Below are 19,337 nucleotides of genomic sequence, written 5' to 3'. Positions count from 1 at the left end.
ACGCCTACACAAGACATTTTGTCACCCAAGCCAACCCTTGAAAAGGCTGCTTTGCAGAGCCAAAACAAGAAGAATGGTGCGTTTTGCAGCCGCCGCCCACTGCAATGAATCTGAATAACTCCTCCTTTAGGGCGCAAGCAACTCCCCTCCCCCTTGCAGTCTTTCCAATTCACGATACAAAAAGACGGACAGGACAGGTTGCCTGACTTTCCGTCACTGCCACCCTTTGCCATCCTTACCCGTAGAAAGCCCTTTCATCATCCCCAAACCCTAATCTTTTCCCTTTCCTTCCCAGCCCCCAAACCCTGCCCTCTGTACCTTTCTCACCACCCGCTTCCCTTCTCCTGTCATCCCCCTACCACCCGGGAAAAAAAGAGATTGCCCCCTCCTTCCACTAGCCCACCCTCCCACCCAAAGAACAACTTCTTCTGCGCAGCTTGTTTTCTAGGCAGCAGCGCTATTGTGATGTCATCGGGGGGCATTGTGACAAGCCGCCAGTGTTCCGTCTCTTCATGTTGTGCACAGTTCAAACGGAAAATACATCAACAGGCAGACTACAGAAAAGCTTACTATCAAAGGTTAGAGGGGGGCTTTCTCAGAGGGCTTTTTACAGTTTTTCTATTCCCAATTAGCCGTTTAAGTGTACTTATTGAAAGTAGTAATTCTTTCATAGGCCGCCCTTTCTTAGTATTTGACGTTCCTTATATTGCGGTATGAGGCTTCGCAGTAGGTTGCAAACATTCATCACCCATGACTGTCCCCAATTGAGCTCAGAAGCTCAATGTCTATCATGACCTCTCTTTTAGAATGTCCAAGAGCAAGCAAACTATTCCTCCAGGAGAGGGCGCCAACAGACTACTAAAGAGATCATCATTACTCAAAGAAAACCCCAAAAACCAATGCATGATAGGAATAAACAGGTAACTTTCTTTGGAGTGGAAGCGGAGAGATCGCACCAGATGCCAATTCTAGATGTTATCACACCTGTGGTCACTGCAGCAGCAGGTGAATCCACTTTGTCCAAAAGGGATCTATTCCATTCAATTGCAAATGATCTAGATAAGACAGAGAACTGCAGCACGGGGACATAGCCGAGTTGGTCAGGTTGAGTGGTGATGAGTTTGCTATTTGGATGAATAAAGAAAGTCAAAAGTGTGAAAGATAAAAAACAAAAGGAGGAAGTGTGAAAAGTGAATGGGCCAAATTGAGGTGCATATGAAGACGTATGCTTTCTTCCAATTCATTAAATCGGGCTAATATGAATCAGGTGAATTGAGTTCTGCTTTTGGAAACTGGGTTAAGAAGGGGTGCACCGTTCCTGGAGGTACTGCAATACCAGGTCAATGCGTGGAGTGGACAGAGCAAGCTCTTTTTCCATCTCCCTGTTCTAAAAATCCATTTAATATATGGTCCCCAGATAGGGGACGTATCAGATATTAAACTGATAAGAACAGATACTACACTTGATCTTAGCCAAAAGGCCGAGAAGCGATAACCAGAATTGGTTTGGGCCTCGAGTGGCACCCTGGCCTATGCCGGACACATCTTAGGGAGAGAGAGCGAGAGGGAGACAAACCCACGCCTACACAAGACATTTTGTCACCCAAGCCAACCCTTGAAAAGGCTGCTTTGCAGAGCCAAAACAAGAAGAATGGTGCGTTTTGCAGCCGCCGCCCACTGCAATGAATCTGAATAACTCCTCCTTTAGGGCGCAAGCAACTCCCCTCCCCCTTGCAGTCTTTCCAATTCACGATACAAAAAGACGGACAGGACAGGTTGCCTGACTTTCCGTCACTGCCACCCTTTGCCATCCTTACCCGTAGAAAGCCCTTTCATCATCCCCAAACCCTAATCTTTTCCCTTTCCTTCCCAGCCCCCAAACCCTGCCCTCTGTACCTTTCTCACCACCCGCTTCCCTTCTCCTGTCATCCCCCTACCACCCGGGAAAAAAAGAGATTGCCCCCTCCTTCCACTAGCCCACCCTCCCACCCAAAGAACAACTTCTTCTGCGCAGCTTGTTTTCTAGGCAGCAGCGCTATTGTGATGTCATCGGGGGGCATTGTGACAAGCCGCCAGTGTTCCGTCTCTTCATGTTGTGCACAGTTCAAACGGAAAATACATCAACAGGCAGACTACAGAAAAGCTTACTATCAAAGGTTAGAGGGGGGCTTTCTCAGAGGGCTTTTTACAGTTTTTCTATTCCCAATTAGCCGTTTAAGTGTACTTATTGAAAGTAGTAATTCTTTCATAGGCCGCCCTTTCTTAGTATTTGACGTTCCTTATATTGCGGTATGAGGCTTCGCAGTAGGTTGCAAACATTCATCACCCATGACTGTCCCCAATTGAGCTCAGAAGCTCAATGTCTATCATGACCTCTCTTTTAGAATGTCCAAGAGCAAGCAAACTATTCCTCCAGGAGAGGGCGCCAACAGACTACTAAAGAGATCATCATTACTCAAAGAAAACCCCAAAAACCAATGCATGATAGGAATAAACAGGTAACTTTCTTTGGAGTGGAAGCGGAGAGATCGCACCAGATGCCAATTCTAGATGTTATCACACCTGTGGTCACTGCAGCAGCAGGTGAATCCACTTTGTCCAAAAGGGATCTATTCCATTCAATTGCAAATGATCTAGATAAGACAGAGAACTGCAGCACGGGGACATAGCCGAGTTGGTCAGGTTGAGTGGTGATGAGTTTGCTATTTGGATGAATAAAGAAAGTCAAAAGTGTGAAAGATAAAAAACAAAAGGAGGAAGTGTGAAAAGTGAATGGGCCAAATTGAGGTGCATATGAAGACGTATGCTTTCTTCCAATTCATTAAATCGGGCTAATATGAATCAGGTGAATTGAGTTCTGCTTTTGGAAACTGGGTTAAGAAGGGGTGCACCGTTCCTGGAGGTACTGCAATACCAGGTCAATGCGTGGAGTGGACAGAGCAAGCTCTTTTTCCATCTCCCTTTCTAAAAATCCATTTAATATATGGTCCCCAGATAGGGGACGTATCAGATATTAAACTGATAAGAACAGATACTACACTTGATCTTAGCCAAAAGGCCGAGAAGCGATAACCAGAATTGGTTTGGGCCTCGAGTGGCACCCTGGCCTATGCCGGACACATCTTAGGGAGAGAGAGCGAGAGGGAGACAAACCCACGCCTACACAAGACATTTTGTCACCCAAGCCAACCCTTGAAAAGGCTGCTTTGCAGAGCCAAAACAAGAAGAATGGTGCGTTTTGCAGCCGCCGCCCACTGCAATGAATCTGAATAACTCCTCCTTTAGGGCGCAAGCAACTCCCCTCCCCCTTGCAGTCTTTCCAATTCACGATACAAAAAGACGGACAGGACAGGTTGCCTGACTTTCCGTCACTGCCACCCTTTGCCATCCTTACCCGTAGAAAGCCCTTTCATCATCCCCAAACCCTAATCTTTTCCCTTTCCTTCCCAGCCCCCAAACCCTGCCCTCTGTACCTTTCTCACCACCCGCTTCCCTTCTCCTGTCATCCCCCTACCACCCGGGAAAAAAAGAGATTGCCCCCTCCTTCCACTAGCCCACCCTCCCACCCAAAGAACAACTTCTTCTGCGCAGCTTGTTTTCTAGGCAGCAGCGCTATTGTGATGTCATCGGGGGGCATTGTGACAAGCCGCCAGTGTTCCGTCTCTTCATGTTGTGCACAGTTCAAACGGAAAATACATCAACAGGCAGACTACAGAAAAGCTTACTATCAAAGGTTAGAGGGGGGCTTTCTCAGAGGGCTTTTTACAGTTTTTCTATTCCCAATTAGCCGTTTAAGTGTACTTATTGAAAGTAGTAATTCTTTCATAGGCCGCCCTTTCTTAGTATTTGACGTTCCTTATATTGCGGTATGAGGCTTCGCAGTAGGTTGCAAACATTCATCACCCATGACTGTCCCCAATTGAGCTCAGAAGCTCAATGTCTATCATGACCTCTCTTTTAGAATGTCCAAGAGCAAGCAAACTATTCCTCCAGGAGAGGGCGCCAACAGACTACTAAAGAGATCATCATTACTCAAAGAAAACCCCAAAAACCAATGCATGATAGGAATAAACAGGTAACTTTCTTTGGAGTGGAAGCGGAGAGATCGCACCAGATGCCAATTCTAGATGTTATCACACCTGTGGTCACTGCAGCAGCAGGTGAATCCACTTTGTCCAAAAGGGATCTATTCCATTCAATTGCAAATGATCTAGATAAGACAGAGAACTGCAGCACGGGGACATAGCCGAGTTGGTCAGGTTGAGTGGTGATGAGTTTGCTATTTGGATGAATAAAGAAAGTCAAAAGTGTGAAAGATAAAAAACAAAAGGAGGAAGTGTGAAAAGTGAATGGGCCAAATTGAGGTGCATATGAAGACGTATGCTTTCTTCCAATTCATTAAATCGGGCTAATATGAATCAGGTGAATTGAGTTCTGCTTTTGGAAACTGGGTTAAGAAGGGGTGCACCGTTCCTGGAGGTACTGCAATACCAGGTCAATGCGTGGAGTGGACAGAGCAAGCTCTTTTTCCATCTCCCTGTTCTAAAAATCCATTTAATATATGGTCCCCAGATAGGGGACGTATCAGATATTAAACTGATAAGAACAGATACTACACTTGATCTTAGCCAAAAGGCCGAGAAGCGATAACCAGAATTGGTTTGGGCCTCGAGTGGCACCCTGGCCTATGCCGGACACATCTTAGGGAGAGAGAGCGAGAGGGAGACAAACCCACGCCTACACAAGACATTTTGTCACCCAAGCCAACCCTTGAAAAGGCTGCTTTGCAGAGCCAAAACAAGAAGAATGGTGCGTTTTGCAGCCGCCGCCCACTGCAATGAATCTGAATAACTCCTCCTTTAGGGCGCAAGCAACTCCCCTCCCCCTTGCAGTCTTTCCAATTCACGATACAAAAAGACGGACAGGACAGGTTGCCTGACTTTCCGTCACTGCCACCCTTTGCCATCCTTACCCGTAGAAAGCCCTTTCATCATCCCCAAACCCTAATCTTTTCCCTTTCCTTCCCAGCCCCCAAACCCTGCCCTCTGTACCTTTCTCACCACCCGCTTCCCTTCTCCTGTCATCCCCCTACCACCCGGGAAAAAAAGAGATTGCCCCCTCCTTCCACTAGCCCACCCTCCCACCCAAAGAACAACTTCTTCTGCGCAGCTTGTTTTCTAGGCAGCAGCGCTATTGTGATGTCATCGGGGGGCATTGTGACAAGCCGCCAGTGTTCCGTCTCTTCATGTTGTGCACAGTTCAAACGGAAAATACATCAACAGGCAGACTACAGAAAAGCTTACTATCAAAGGTTAGAGGGGGGCTTTCTCAGAGGGCTTTTTACAGTTTTTCTATTCCCAATTAGCCGTTTAAGTGTACTTATTGAAAGTAGTAATTCTTTCATAGGCCGCCCTTTCTTAGTATTTGACGTTCCTTATATTGCGGTATGAGGCTTCGCAGTAGGTTGCAAACATTCATCACCCATGACTGTCCCCAATTGAGCTCAGAAGCTCAATGTCTATCATGACCTCTCTTTTAGAATGTCCAAGAGCAAGCAAACTATTCCTCCAGGAGAGGGCGCCAACAGACTACTAAAGAGATCATCATTACTCAAAGAAAACCCCAAAAACCAATGCATGATAGGAATAAACAGGTAACTTTCTTTGGAGTGGAAGCGGAGAGATCGCACCAGATGCCAATTCTAGATGTTATCACACCTGTGGTCACTGCAGCAGCAGGTGAATCCACTTTGTCCAAAAGGGATCTATTCCATTCAATTGCAAATGATCTAGATAAGACAGAGAACTGCAGCACGGGGACATAGCCGAGTTGGTCAGGTTGAGTGGTGATGAGTTTGCTATTTGGATGAATAAAGAAAGTCAAAAGTGTGAAAGATAAAAAACAAAAGGAGGAAGTGTGAAAAGTGAATGGGCCAAATTGAGGTGCATATGAAGACGTATGCTTTCTTCCAATTCATTAAATCGGGCTAATATGAATCAGGTGAATTGAGTTCTGCTTTTGGAAACTGGGTTAAGAAGGGGTGCACCGTTCCTGGAGGTACTGCAATACCAGGTCAATGCGTGGAGTGGACAGAGCAAGCTCTTTTTCCATCTCCCTGTTCTAAAAATCCATTTAATATATGGTCCCCAGATAGGGGACGTATCAGATATTAAACTGATAAGAACAGATACTACACTTGATCTTAGCCAAAAGGCCGAGAAGCGATAACCAGAATTGGTTTGGGCCTCGAGTGGCACCCTGGCCTATGCCGGACACATCTTAGGGAGAGAGAGCGAGAGGGAGACAAACCCACGCCTACACAAGACATTTTGTCACCCAAGCCAACCCTTGAAAAGGCTGCTTTGCAGAGCCAAAACAAGAAGAATGGTGCGTTTTGCAGCCGCCGCCCACTGCAATGAATCTGAATAACTCCTCCTTTAGGGCGCAAGCAACTCCCCTCCCCCTTGCAGTCTTTCCAATTCACGATACAAAAAGACGGACAGGACAGGTTGCCTGACTTTCCGTCACTGCCACCCTTTGCCATCCTTACCCGTAGAAAGCCCTTTCATCATCCCCAAACCCTAATCTTTTCCCTTTCCTTCCCAGCCCCCAAACCCTGCCCTCTGTACCTTTCTCACCACCCGCTTCCCTTCTCCTGTCATCCCCCTACCACCCGGGGGGAAAAAAAGAGATTGCCCCCTCCTTCCACTAGCCCACCCTCCCACCCAAAGAACAACTTCTTCTGCGCAGCTTGTTTTCTAGGCAGCAGCGCTATTGTGATGTCATCGGGGGGCATTGTGACAAGCCGCCAGTGTTCCGTCTCTTCATGTTGTGCACAGTTCAAACGGAAAATACATCAACAGGCAGACTACAGAAAAGCTTACTATCAAAGGTTAGAGGGGGGCTTTCTCAGAGGGCTTTTTACAGTTTTTCTATTCCAATTAGCCGTTTAAGTGTACTTATTGAAAGTAGTAATTCTTTCATAGGCCGCCCTTTCTTAGTATTTGACGTTCCTTATATTGCGGTATGAGGCTTCGCAGTAGGTTGCAAACATTCATCACCCATGACTGTCCCCAATTGAGCTCAGAAGCTCAATGTCTATCATGACCTCTCTTTTAGAATGTCCAAGAGCAAGCAAACTATTCCTCCAGGAGAGGGCGCCAACAGACTACTAAAGAGATCATCATTACTCAAAGAAAACCCCAAAAACCAATGCATGATAGGAATAAACAGGTAACTTTCTTTGGAGTGGAAGCGGAGAGATCGCACCAGATGCCAATTCTAGATGTTATCACACCTGTGGTCACTGCAGCAGCAGGTGAATCCACTTTGTCCAAAAGGGATCTATTCCATTCAATTGCAAATGATCTAGATAAGACAGAGAACTGCAGCACGGGGACATAGCCGAGTTGGTCAGGTTGAGTGGTGATGAGTTTGCTATTTGGATGAATAAAGAAAGTCAAAAGTGTGAAAGATAAAAAAACAAAAGGAGGAAGTGTGAAAAGTGAATGGGCCAAATTGAGGTGCATATGAAGACGTATGCTTTCTTCCAATTCATTAAATCGGGCTAATATGAATCAGGTGAATTGAGTTCTGCTTTTGGAAACTGGGTTAAGAAGGGGTGCACCGTTCCTGGAGGTACTGCAATACCAGGTCAATGCGTGGAGTGGACAGAGCAAGCTCTTTTTCCATCTCCCTGTTCTAAAAATCCATTTAATATATGGTCCCCAGATAGGGGACGTATCAGATATTAAACTGATAAGAACAGATACTACACTTGATCTTAGCCAAAAGGCCGAGAAGCGATAACCAGAATTGGTTTGGGCCTCGAGTGGCACCCTGGCCTATGCCGGACACATCTTAGGGAGAGAGAGCGAGAGGGAGACAAACCCACGCCTACACAAGACATTTTGTCACCCAAGCCAACCCTTGAAAAGGCTGCTTTGCAGAGCCAAAACAAGAAGAATGGTGCGTTTTGCAGCCGCCGCCCACTGCAATGAATCTGAATAACTCCTCCTTTAGGGCGCAAGCAACTCCCCTCCCCCTTGCAGTCTTTCCAATTCACGATACAAAAAGACGGACAGGACAGGTTGCCTGACTTTCCGTCACTGCCACCCTTTGCCATCCTTACCCGTAGAAAGCCCTTTCATCATCCCCAAACCCTAATCTTTTCCCTTTCCTTCCCAGCCCCCAAACCCTGCCCTCTGTACCTTTCTCACCACCCGCTTCCCTTCTCCTGTCATCCCCCTACCACCCGGGAAAAAAAGAGATTGCCCCCTCCTTCCACTAGCCCACCCTCCCACCCAAAGAACAACTTCTTCTGCGCAGCTTGTTTTCTAGGCAGCAGCGCTATTGTGATGTCATCGGGGGGCATTGTGACAAGCCGCCAGTGTTCCGTCTCTTCATGTTGTGCACAGTTCAAACGGAAAATACATCAACAGGCAGACTACAGAAAAGCTTACTATCAAAGGTTAGAGGGGGGCTTTCTCAGAGGGCTTTTTACAGTTTTTCTATTCCCAATTAGCCGTTTAAGTGTACTTATTGAAAGTAGTAATTCTTTCATAGGCCGCCCTTTCTTAGTATTTGACGTTCCTTATATTGCGGTATGAGGCTTCGCAGTAGGTTGCAAACATTCATCACCCATGACTGTCCCCAATTGAGCTCAGAAGCTCAATGTCTATCATGACCTCTCTTTTAGAATGTCCAAGAGCAAGCAAACTATTCCTCCAGGAGAGGGCGCCAACAGACTACTAAAGAGATCATCATTACTCAAAGAAAACCCCAAAAACCAATGCATGATAGGAATAAACAGGTAACTTTCTTTGGAGTGGAAGCGGAGAGATCGCACCAGATGCCAATTCTAGATGTTATCACACCTGTGGTCACTGCAGCAGCAGGTGAATCCACTTTGTCCAAAAGGGATCTATTCCATTCAATTGCAAATGATCTAGATAAGACAGAGAACTGCAGCACGGGGACATAGCCGAGTTGGTCAGGTTGAGTGGTGATGAGTTTGCTATTTGGATGAATAAAGAAAGTCAAAAGTGTGAAAGATAAAAAACAAAAGGAGGAAGTGTGAAAAGTGAATGGGCCAAATTGAGGTGCATATGAAGACGTATGCTTTCTTCCAATTCATTAAATCGGGCTAATATGAATCAGGTGAATTGAGTTCTGCTTTTGGAAACTGGGTTAAGAAGGGGTGCACCGTTCCTGGAGGTACTGCAATACCAGGTCAATGCGTGGAGTGGACAGAGCAAGCTCTTTTTCCATCTCCCTGTTCTAAAAATCCATTTAATATATGGTCCCCAGATAGGGGACGTATCAGATATTAAACTGATAAGAACAGATACTACACTTGATCTTAGCCAAAAGGCCGAGAAGCGATAACCAGAATTGGTTTGGGCCTCGAGTGGCACCCTGGCCTATGCCGGACACATCTTAGGGAGAGAGAGCGAGAGGGAGACAAACCCACGCCTACACAAGACATTTTGTCACCCAAGCCAACCCTTGAAAAGGCTGCTTTGCAGAGCCAAAACAAGAAGAATGGTGCGTTTTGCAGCCGCCGCCCACTGCAATGAATCTGAATAACTCCTCCTTTAGGGCGCAAGCAACTCCCCTCCCCCTTGCAGTCTTTCCAATTCACGATACAAAAAGACGGACAGGACAGGTTGCCTGACTTTCCGTCACTGCCACCCTTTGCCATCCTTACCCGTAGAAAGCCCTTTCATCATCCCCAAACCCTAATCTTTTCCCTTTCCTTCCCAGCCCCCAAACCCTGCCCTCTGTACCTTTCTCACCACCCGCTTCCCTTCTCCTGTCATCCCCCTACCACCCGGGAAAAAAAGAGATTGCCCCCTCCTTCCACTAGCCCACCCTCCCACCCAAAGAACAACTTCTTCTGCGCAGCTTGTTTTCTAGGCAGCAGCGCTATTGTGATGTCATCGGGGGGCATTGTGACAAGCCGCCAGTGTTCCGTCTCTTCATGTTGTGCACAGTTCAAACGGAAAATACATCAACAGGCAGACTACAGAAAAGCTTACTATCAAAGGTTAGAGGGGGGCTTTCTCAGAGGGCTTTTTACAGTTTTTCTATTCCCAATTAGCCGTTTAAGTGTACTTATTGAAAGTAGTAATTCTTTCATAGGCCGCCCTTTCTTAGTATTTGACGTTCCTTATATTGCGGTATGAGGCTTCGCAGTAGGTTGCAAACATTCATCACCCATGACTGTCCCCAATTGAGCTCAGAAGCTCAATGTCTATCATGACCTCTCTTTTAGAATGTCCAAGAGCAAGCAAACTATTCCTCCAGGAGAGGGCGCCAACAGACTACTAAAGAGATCATCATTACTCAAAGAAAACCCCAAAAACCAATGCATGATAGGAATAAACAGGTAACTTTCTTTGGAGTGGAAGCGGAGAGATCGCACCAGATGCCAATTCTAGATGTTATCACACCTGTGGTCACTGCAGCAGCAGGTGAATCCACTTTGTCCAAAAGGGATCTATTCCATTCAATTGCAAATGATCTAGATAAGACAGAGAACTGCAGCACGGGGACATAGCCGAGTTGGTCAGGTTGAGTGGTGATGAGTTTGCTATTTGGATGAATAAAGAAAGTCAAAAGTGTGAAAGATAAAAAACAAAAGGAGGAAGTGTGAAAAGTGAATGGGCCAAATTGAGGTGCATATGAAGACGTATGCTTTCTTCCAATTCATTAAATCGGGCTAATATGAATCAGGTGAATTGAGTTCTGCTTTTGGAAACTGGGTTAAGAAGGGGTGCACCGTTCCTGGAGGTACTGCAATACCAGGTCAATGCGTGGAGTGGACAGAGCAAGCTCTTTTTCCATCTCCCTGTTCTAAAAATCCATTTAATATATGGTCCCCAGATAGGGGACGTATCAGATATTAAACTGATAAGAACAGATACTACACTTGATCTTAGCCAAAAGGCCGAGAAGCGATAACCAGAATTGGTTTGGGCCTCGAGTGGCACCCTGGCCTATGCCGGACACATCTTAGGGAGAGAGAGCGAGAGGGAGACAAACCCACGCCTACACAAGACATTTTGTCACCCAAGCCAACCCTTGAAAAGGCTGCTTTGCAGAGCCAAAACAAGAAGAATGGTGCGTTTTGCAGCCGCCGCCCACTGCAATGAATCTGAATAACTCCTCCTTTAGGGCGCAAGCAACTCCCCTCCCCCTTGCAGTCTTTCCAATTCACGATACAAAAAGACGGACAGGACAGGTTGCCTGACTTTCCGTCACTGCCACCCTTTGCCATCCTTACCCGTAGAAAGCCCTTTCATCATCCCCAAACCCTAATCTTTTCCCTTTCCTTCCCAGCCCCCAAACCCTGCCCTCTGTACCTTTCTCACCACCCGCTTCCCTTCTCCTGTCATCCCCCTACCACCCGGGAAAAAAAGAGATTGCCCCCTCCTTCCACTAGCCCACCCTCCCACCCAAAGAACAACTTCTTCTGCGCAGCTTGTTTTCTAGGCAGCAGCGCTATTGTGATGTCATCGGGGGGCATTGTGACAAGCCGCCAGTGTTCCGTCTCTTCATGTTGTGCACAGTTCAAACGGAAAATACATCAACAGGCAGACTACAGAAAAGCTTACTATCAAAGGTTAGAGGGGGGCTTTCTCAGAGGGCTTTTTACAGTTTTTCTATTCCCAATTAGCCGTTTAAGTGTACTTATTGAAAGTAGTAATTCTTTCATAGGCCGCCCTTTCTTAGTATTTGACGTTCCTTATATTGCGGTATGAGGCTTCGCAGTAGGTTGCAAACATTCATCACCCATGACTGTCCCCAATTGAGCTCAGAAGCTCAATGTCTATCATGACCTCTCTTTTAGAATGTCCAAGAGCAAGCAAACTATTCCTCCAGGAGAGGGCGCCAACAGACTACTAAAGAGATCATCATTACTCAAAGAAAACCCCAAAAACCAATGCATGATAGGAATAAACAGGTAACTTTCTTTGGAGTGGAAGCGGAGAGATCGCACCAGATGCCAATTCTAGATGTTATCACACCTGTGGTCACTGCAGCAGCAGGTGAATCCACTTTGTCCAAAAGGGATCTATTCCATTCAATTGCAAATGATCTAGATAAGACAGAGAACTGCAGCACGGGGACATAGCCGAGTTGGTCAGGTTGAGTGGTGATGAGTTTGCTATTTGGATGAATAAAGAAAGTCAAAAGTGTGAAAGATAAAAAACAAAAGGAGGAAGTGTGAAAAGTGAATGGGCCAAATTGAGGTGCATATGAAGACGTATGCTTTCTTCCAATTCATTAAATCGGGCTAATATGAATCAGGTGAATTGAGTTCTGCTTTTGGAAACTGGGTTAAGAAGGGGTGCACCGTTCCTGGAGGTACTGCAATACCAGGTCAATGCGTGGAGTGGACAGAGCAAGCTCTTTTTCCATCTCCCTGTTCTAAAAATCCATTTAATATATGGTCCCCAGATAGGGGACGTATCAGATATTAAACTGATAAGAACAGATTTGATTTAATGAAGCTTTCCAAAGCACCACAAAAAATGCATGACCGAAGTCACACCAAAAACAGTGCAAAGGCTAGGATTCGTGTGGACCCCACCGTGAGGAGAGGGTCCCCAAAAATCAACCCCGTCCCTCCGAGCCAGAAGGCCACAGCAAGGGTCAGGGATCTTCGGTGCTCCCCCAAGCCGAAGCCTGGTTGAGCCTTGTCGTTGCTCCCAGCGTCCACCCAGGCATCTTACCCAAGTGGAGTAGAGAGCTACTAGTTGTTGGTTTCGCAGCCGAAACTGCCCGGACCGTCAACCGGTGTTGGTTTCTCAGCCCAAGGCTAACCGGACCTCCAACCGGGTGTTGGTTTCTCAGCCGAAGCTGACCCAGACCTCCAACCGGGTGTTGGTTTCTCAGCCGAAGCTGACCCAGACCTCCAACCGGGTGTTAGTTTCTCAGCCCAAAGCTGACCAGACCTCCGACCGGGATTATAAAAATTTCCCTTCCTAGCCAGAAGGCCGGGATAGGGTAATATGCTCAAAAAGTATGAAAAGGCAAGGTACGGTGTGCTACAGAGCCCAAGGCTTGCCGGGGTCCCAAGCCAGCAAGCTCAGACTCACTCCAGGGTCGTCAGTCCTGGGGCACGTTGTACCATAGCCCCCCACCCTTACTCAGTCTAATAGCCTCGATCCTGGTAGGGCCATGTTTTCCTCTAGATGAATATACTATCCACCCAGAGTACTAGCAAGCGCAACCTTCCAGTGTGCATTGTATCATTGTACTAAGGTGGCCTGGAGCTTAAACCACCTCTTCGAACAACACTACACTTGATCTTAGCCAAAAGGCCGAGAAGCGATAACCAGAATTGGTTTGGGCCTCGAGTGGCACCCTGGCCTATGCCGGACACATCTTAGGGAGAGAGAGCGAGAGGGAGACAAACCCACGCCTACACAAGACATTTTGTCACCCAAGCCAACCCTTGAAAAGGCTGCTTTGCAGAGCCAAAACAAGAAGAATGGTGCGTTTTGCAGCCGCCGCCCACTGCAATGAATCTGAATAACTCCTCCTTTAGGGCGCAAGCAACTCCCCTCCCCCTTGCAGTCTTTCCAATTCACGATACAAAAAGACGGACAGGACAGGTTGCCTGACTTTCCGTCACTGCCACCCTTTGCCATCCTTACCCGTAGAAAGCCCTTTCATCATCCCCAAACCCTAATCTTTTCCCTTTCCTTCCCAGCCCCCAAACCCTGCCCTCTGTACCTTTCTCACCACCCGCTTCCCTTCTCCTGTCATCCCCCTACCACCCGGGAAAAAAAGAGATTGCCCCCTCCTTCCACTAGCCCACCCTCCCACCCAAAGAACAACTTCTTCTGCGCAGCTTGTTTTCTAGGCAGCAGCGCTATTGTGATGTCATCGGGGGGCATTGTGACAAGCCGCCAGTGTTCCGTCTCTTCATGTTGTGCACAGTTCAAACGGAAAATACATCAACAGGCAGACTACAGAAAAGCTTACTATCAAAGGTTAGAGGGGGGCTTTCTCAGAGGGCTTTTTACAGTTTTTCTATTCCCAATTAGCCGTTTAAGTGTACTTATTGAAAGTAGTAATTCTTTCATAGGCCGCCCTTTCTTAGTATTTGACGTTCCTTATATTGCGGTATGAGGCTTCGCAGTAGGTTGCAAACATTCATCACCCATGACTGTCCCCAATTGAGCTCAGAAGCTCAATGTCTATCATGACCTCTCTTTTAGAATGTCCAAGAGCAAGCAAACTATTCCTCCAGGAGAGGGCGCCAACAGACTACTAAAGAGATCATCATTACTCAAAGAAAACCCCAAAAACCAATGCATGATAGGAATAAACAGGTAACTTTCTTTGGAGTGGAAGCGGAGAGATCGCACCAGATGCCAATTCTAGATGTTATCACACCTGTGGTCACTGCAGCAGCAGGTGAATCCACTTTGTCCAAAAGGGATCTATTCCATTCAATTGCAAATGATCTAGATAAGACAGAGAACTGCAGCACGGGGACATAGCCGAGTTGGTCAGGTTGAGTGGTGATGAGTTTGCTATTTGGATGAATAAAGAAAGTCAAAAGTGTGAAAGATAAAAAACAAAAGGAGGAAGTGTGAAAAGTGAATGGGCCAAATTGAGGTGCATATGAAGACGTATGCTTTCTTCCAATTCATTAAATCGGGCTAATATGAATCAGGTGAATTGAGTTCTGCTTTTGGAAACTGGGTTAAGAAGGGGTGCACCGTTCCTGGAGGTACTGCAATACCAGGTCAATGCGTGGAGTGGACAGAGCAAGCTCTTTTTCCATCTCCCTGTTCTAAAAATCCATTTAATATATGGTCCCCAGATAGGGGACGTATCAGATATTAAACTGATAAGAACAGATACTACACTTGATCTTAGCCAAAAGGCCGAGAAGCGATAACCAGAATTGGTTTGGGCCTCGAGTGGCACCCTGGCCTATGCCGGACACATCTTAGGGAGAGAGAGCGAGAGGGAGACAAACCCACGCCTACACAAGACATTTTGTCACCCAAGCCAACCCTTGAAAAGGCTGCTTTGCAGAGCCAAAACAAGAAGAATGGTGCGTTTTGCAGCCGCCGCCCACTGCAATGAATCTGAATAACTCCTCCTTTAGGGCGCAAGCAACTCCCCTCCCCCTTGCAGTCTTTCCAATTCACGATACAAAAAGACGGACAGGACAGGTTGCCTGACTTTCCGTCACTGCCACCCTTTGCCATCCTTACCCGTAGAAAGCCCTTTCATCATCCCCAAACCCTAATCTTTTCCCTTTCCTTCCCAGCCCCCAAACCCTGCCCTCTGTACCTTTCTCACCACCCGCTTCCCTTCTCCTGTCATCCCCCTACCACCCGGGAAAAAAAGAGATTGCCCCCTCCTTCCACTAGCCCACCCTCCCACCCAAAGAACAACTTCTTCTGCGCAGCTTGTTTTCTAGGCAGCAGCGCTATTGTGATGTCATCGGGGGGCATTGTGACAAGCCGCCAGTGTTCCGTCTCTTCATGTTGTGCACAGTTCAAACGGAAAATACATCAACAGGCAGACTACAGAAAAGCTTACTATCAAAGGTTAGAGGGGGGCTTTCTCAGAGGGCTTTTTACAGTTTTTCTATTCCCAATTAGCCGTTTAAGTGTACTTATTGAAAGTAGTAATTCTTTCATAGGCCGCCCTTTCTTAGTATTTGACGTTCCTTATATTGCGGTATGAGGCTTCGCAGTAGGTTGCAAACATTCATCACCCATGACTGTCCCCAATTGAGCTCAGAAGCTCAATGTCTATCATGACCTCTCTTTTAGAATGTCCAAGAGCAAGCAAACTATTCCTCCAGGAGAGGGCGCCAACAGACTACTAAAGAGATCATCATTACTCAAAGAAAACCCCAAAAACCAATGCATGATAGGAATAAACAGGTAACTTTCTTTGGAGTGGAAGCGGAGAGATCGCACCAGATGCCAATTCTAGATGTTATCACACCTGTGGTCACTGCAGCAGCAGGTGAATCCACTTTGTCCAAAAGGGATCTATTCCATTCAATTGCAAATGATCTAGATAAGACAGAGAACTGCAGCACGGGGACATAGCCGAGTTGGTCAGGTTGAGTGGTGATGAGTTTGCTATTTGGATGAATAAAGAAAGTCAAAAGTGTGAAAGATAAAAAACAAAAGGAGGAAGTGTGAAAAGTGAATGGGCCAAATTGAGGTGCATATGAAGACGTATGCTTTCTTCCAATTCATTAAATCGGGCTAATATGAATCAGGTGAATTGAGTTCTGCTTTTGGAAACTGGGTTAAGAAGGGGTGCACCGTTCCTGGAGGTACTGCAATACCAGGTCAATGCGTGGAGTGGACAGAGCAAGCTCTTTTTCCATCTCCCTGTTCTAAAAATCCATTTAATATATGGTCCCCAGATAGGGGACGTATCAGATATTAAACTGATAAGAACAGATACTACACTTGATCTTAGCCAAAAGGCCGAGAAGCGATAACCAGAATTGGTTTGGGCCTCGAGTGGCACCCTGGCCTATGCCGGACACATCTTAGGGAGAGAGAGCGAGAGGGAGACAAACCCACGCCTACACAAGACATTTTGTCACCCAAGCCAACCCTTGAAAAGGCTGCTTTGCAGAGCCAAAACAAGAAGAATGGTGCGTTTTGCAGCCGCCGCCCACTGCAATGAATCTGAATAACTCCTCCTTTAGGGCGCAAGCAACTCCCCTCCCCCTTGCAGTCTTTCCAATTCACGATACAAAAAGACGGACAGGACAGGTTGCCTGACTTTCCGTCACTGCCACCCTTTGCCATCCTTACCCGTAGAAAGCCCTTTCATCATCCCCAAACCCTAATCTTTTCCCTTTCCTTCCCAGCCCCAAACCCTGCCCTCTGTACCTTTCTCACCACCCGCTTCCCTTCTCCTGTCATCCCCCTACCACCCGGGAAAAAAAGAGATTGCCCCCTCCTTCCACTAGCCCACCCTCCCACCCAAAGAACAACTTCTTCTGCGCAGCTTGTTTTCTAGGCAGCAGCGCTATTGTGATGTCATCGGGGGGCATTGTGACAAGCCGCCAGTGTTCCGTCTCTTCATGTTGTGCACAGTTCAAACGGAAAATACATCAACAGGCAGACTACAGAAAAGCTTACTATCAAAGGTTAGAGGGGGGCTTTCTCAGAGGGCTTTTTACAGTTTTTCTATTCCCAATTAGCCGTTTAAGTGTACTTATTGAAAGTAGTAATTCTTTCATAGGCCGCCCTTTCTTAGTATTTGACGTTCCTTATATTGCGGTATGAGGCTTCGCAGTAGGTTGCAAACATTCATCACCCATGACTGTCCCCAATTGAGCTCAGAAGCTCAATGTCTATCATGACCTCTCTTTTAGAATGTCCAAGAGCAAGCAAACTATTCCTCCAGGAGAGGGCGCCAACAGACTACTAAAGAGATCATCATTACTCAAAGAAAACCCCAAAAACCAATGCATGATAGGAATAAACAGGTAACTTTCTTTGGAGTGGAAGCGGAGAGATCGCACCAGATGCCAATTCTAGATGTTATCACACCTGTGGTCACTGCAGCAGCAGGTGAATCCACTTTGTCCAAAAGGGATCTATTCCATTCAATTGCAAATGATCTAGATAAGACAGAGAACTGCAGCACGGGGACATAGCCGAGTTGGTCAGGTTGAGTGGTGATGAGTTTGCTATTTGGATGAATAAAGAAAGTCAAAAGTGTGAAAGATAAAAAACAAAAGGAGGAAGTGTGAAAAGTGAATGGGCCAAATTGAGGTGCATATGAAGACGTATGCTTTCTTCCAATTCATTAAATCGGGCTAATATGAATCAGGTGAATTGAGTTCTGCTTTTGGAAACTGGGTTAAGAAGGGGTGCACCGTTCCTGGAGGTACTGCAATACCAGGTCAATGCGTGGAGTGGACAGAGCAAGCTCTTTTTCCATCTCCCTGTTCTAAAAATCCATTTAATATATGGTCCCCAGATAGGGGACGTATCAGATATTAAACTGATAAGAACAGATTTGATTTAATGAAGCTTTCCAAAGCACCACAAAAAATGCATGACCGAAGTCACACCAAAAACAGTGCAAAGGCTAGGATTCGTGTGGACCCCACCGTGAGGAGAGGGTCCCCAAAAATCAACCCCGTCCCTCCGAGCCAGAAGGCCACAGCAAGGGTCAGGGATCTTCGGTGCTCCCCCAAGCCGAAGCCTGGTTGAGCCTTGTCGTTGCTCCCAGCGTCCACCCAGGCATCTTACCCAAGTGGAGTAGAGAGCTACTAGTTGTTGGTTTCGCAGCCGAAACTGCCCGGACCGTCAACCGGTGTTGGTTTCTCAGCCCAAGGCTAACCGGACCTCCAACCGGGTGTTGGTTTCTCAGCCGAAGCTGACCCAGACCTCCAACCGGGTGTTGGTTTCTCAGCCGAAGCTGACCCAGACCTCCAACCGGGTGTTAGTTTCTCAGCCCAAAGCTGACCAGACCTCCGACCGGGATTATAAAAATTTCCCTTCCTAGCCAGAAGGCCGGGATAGGGTAATATGCTCAAAAAGTATGAAAAGGCAAGGTACGGTGTGCTACAGAGCCCAAGGCTTGCCGGGGTCCCAAGCCAGCAAGCTCAGACTCACTCCAGGGTCGTCAGTCCTGGGGCACGTTGTACCATAGCCCCCCACCCTTACTCAGTCTAATAGCCTCGATCCTGGTAGGGCCATGTTTTCCTCTAGATGAATATACTATCCACCCAGAGTACTAGCAAGCGCAACCTTCCAGTGTGCATTGTATCATTGTACTAAGGTGGCCTGGAGCTTAAACCACCTCTTCGAACAACACTACACTTGATCTTAGCCAAAAGGCCGAGAAGCGATAACCAGAATTGGTTTGGGCCTCGAGTGGCACCCTGGCCTATGCCGGACACATCTTAGGGAGAGAGAGCGAGAGGGAGACAAACCCACGCCTACACAAGACATTTTGTCACCCAAGCCAACCCTTGAAAAGGCTGCTTTGCAGAGCCAAAACAAGAAGAATGGTGCGTTTTGCAGCCGCCGCCCACTGCAATGAATCTGAATAACTCCTCCTTTAGGGCGCAAGCAACTCCCCTCCCCCTTGCAGTCTTTCCAATTCACGATACAAAAAGACGGACAGGACAGGTTGCCTGACTTTCCGTCACTGCCACCCTTTGCCATCCTTACCCGTAGAAAGCCCTTTCATCATCCCCAAACCCTAATCTTTTCCCTTTCCTTCCCAGCCCCCAAACCCTGCCCTCTGTACCTTTCTCACCACCCGCTTCCCTTCTCCTGTCATCCCCCTACCACCCGGGAAAAAAA

The 19,337-nt window shown here is 47.1% G+C and overlaps 11 non-coding genes across 11 annotated transcripts; all 11 read right to left on the bottom strand.

The window, feature by feature from the left end:
* Nucleotides 1–1,302: 1,302 nt before the first annotated feature.
* On the bottom strand, nt 1,303–1,493 carry LOC142271118 (U2 spliceosomal RNA). The gene has a single exon (XR_012736286.1). It is a non-coding gene; the product is annotated as a U2 spliceosomal RNA (small nuclear RNA).
* A 1,387-nt stretch (nt 1,494–2,880) lies between these two features.
* Nucleotides 2,881–3,070, bottom strand: LOC142271142 (U2 spliceosomal RNA). The gene has a single exon (XR_012736308.1). It is a non-coding gene; the product is annotated as a U2 spliceosomal RNA (small nuclear RNA).
* Nucleotides 3,071–4,457: 1,387 nt separating this feature from the next.
* On the bottom strand, nt 4,458–4,648 carry LOC142271117 (U2 spliceosomal RNA). The gene has a single exon (XR_012736285.1). It is a non-coding gene; the product is annotated as a U2 spliceosomal RNA (small nuclear RNA).
* A 1,387-nt stretch (nt 4,649–6,035) lies between these two features.
* LOC142271116 (U2 spliceosomal RNA) lies at nt 6,036–6,226 on the bottom strand. The gene has a single exon (XR_012736284.1). It is a non-coding gene; the product is annotated as a U2 spliceosomal RNA (small nuclear RNA).
* Nucleotides 6,227–7,616: 1,390 nt separating this feature from the next.
* LOC142271115 (U2 spliceosomal RNA) lies at nt 7,617–7,807 on the bottom strand. Its single transcript, XR_012736283.1, has one exon. It is a non-coding gene; the product is annotated as a U2 spliceosomal RNA (small nuclear RNA).
* Nucleotides 7,808–9,194: 1,387 nt separating this feature from the next.
* On the bottom strand, nt 9,195–9,385 carry LOC142271114 (U2 spliceosomal RNA). Its single transcript, XR_012736282.1, has one exon. It is a non-coding gene; the product is annotated as a U2 spliceosomal RNA (small nuclear RNA).
* Nucleotides 9,386–10,772: 1,387 nt separating this feature from the next.
* On the bottom strand, nt 10,773–10,963 carry LOC142271113 (U2 spliceosomal RNA). Its single transcript, XR_012736281.1, has one exon. It is a non-coding gene; the product is annotated as a U2 spliceosomal RNA (small nuclear RNA).
* Nucleotides 10,964–12,350: 1,387 nt separating this feature from the next.
* LOC142271095 (U2 spliceosomal RNA) lies at nt 12,351–12,545 on the bottom strand. Its single transcript, XR_012736265.1, has one exon. It is a non-coding gene; the product is annotated as a U2 spliceosomal RNA (small nuclear RNA).
* Nucleotides 12,546–14,730: 2,185 nt separating this feature from the next.
* On the bottom strand, nt 14,731–14,921 carry LOC142271111 (U2 spliceosomal RNA). Its single transcript, XR_012736280.1, has one exon. It is a non-coding gene; the product is annotated as a U2 spliceosomal RNA (small nuclear RNA).
* A 1,387-nt stretch (nt 14,922–16,308) lies between these two features.
* LOC142271110 (U2 spliceosomal RNA) lies at nt 16,309–16,499 on the bottom strand. Its single transcript, XR_012736279.1, has one exon. It is a non-coding gene; the product is annotated as a U2 spliceosomal RNA (small nuclear RNA).
* A 1,386-nt stretch (nt 16,500–17,885) lies between these two features.
* On the bottom strand, nt 17,886–18,080 carry LOC142271149 (U2 spliceosomal RNA). Its single transcript, XR_012736314.1, has one exon. It is a non-coding gene; the product is annotated as a U2 spliceosomal RNA (small nuclear RNA).
* Between the last annotated feature and the right edge of the window lie 1,257 nt (nt 18,081–19,337).

This window comes from Anomaloglossus baeobatrachus, unplaced genomic scaffold (assembly GCF_048569485.1).
Source record: "Anomaloglossus baeobatrachus isolate aAnoBae1 unplaced genomic scaffold, aAnoBae1.hap1 Scaffold_3349, whole genome shotgun sequence".
Taxonomy (NCBI): Eukaryota; Metazoa; Chordata; class Amphibia; order Anura; family Aromobatidae; genus Anomaloglossus; species Anomaloglossus baeobatrachus.
The sequence above is the reverse complement of the archived record's forward strand: the minus strand, read 5'-3'. Positions and strand labels throughout refer to the sequence as shown.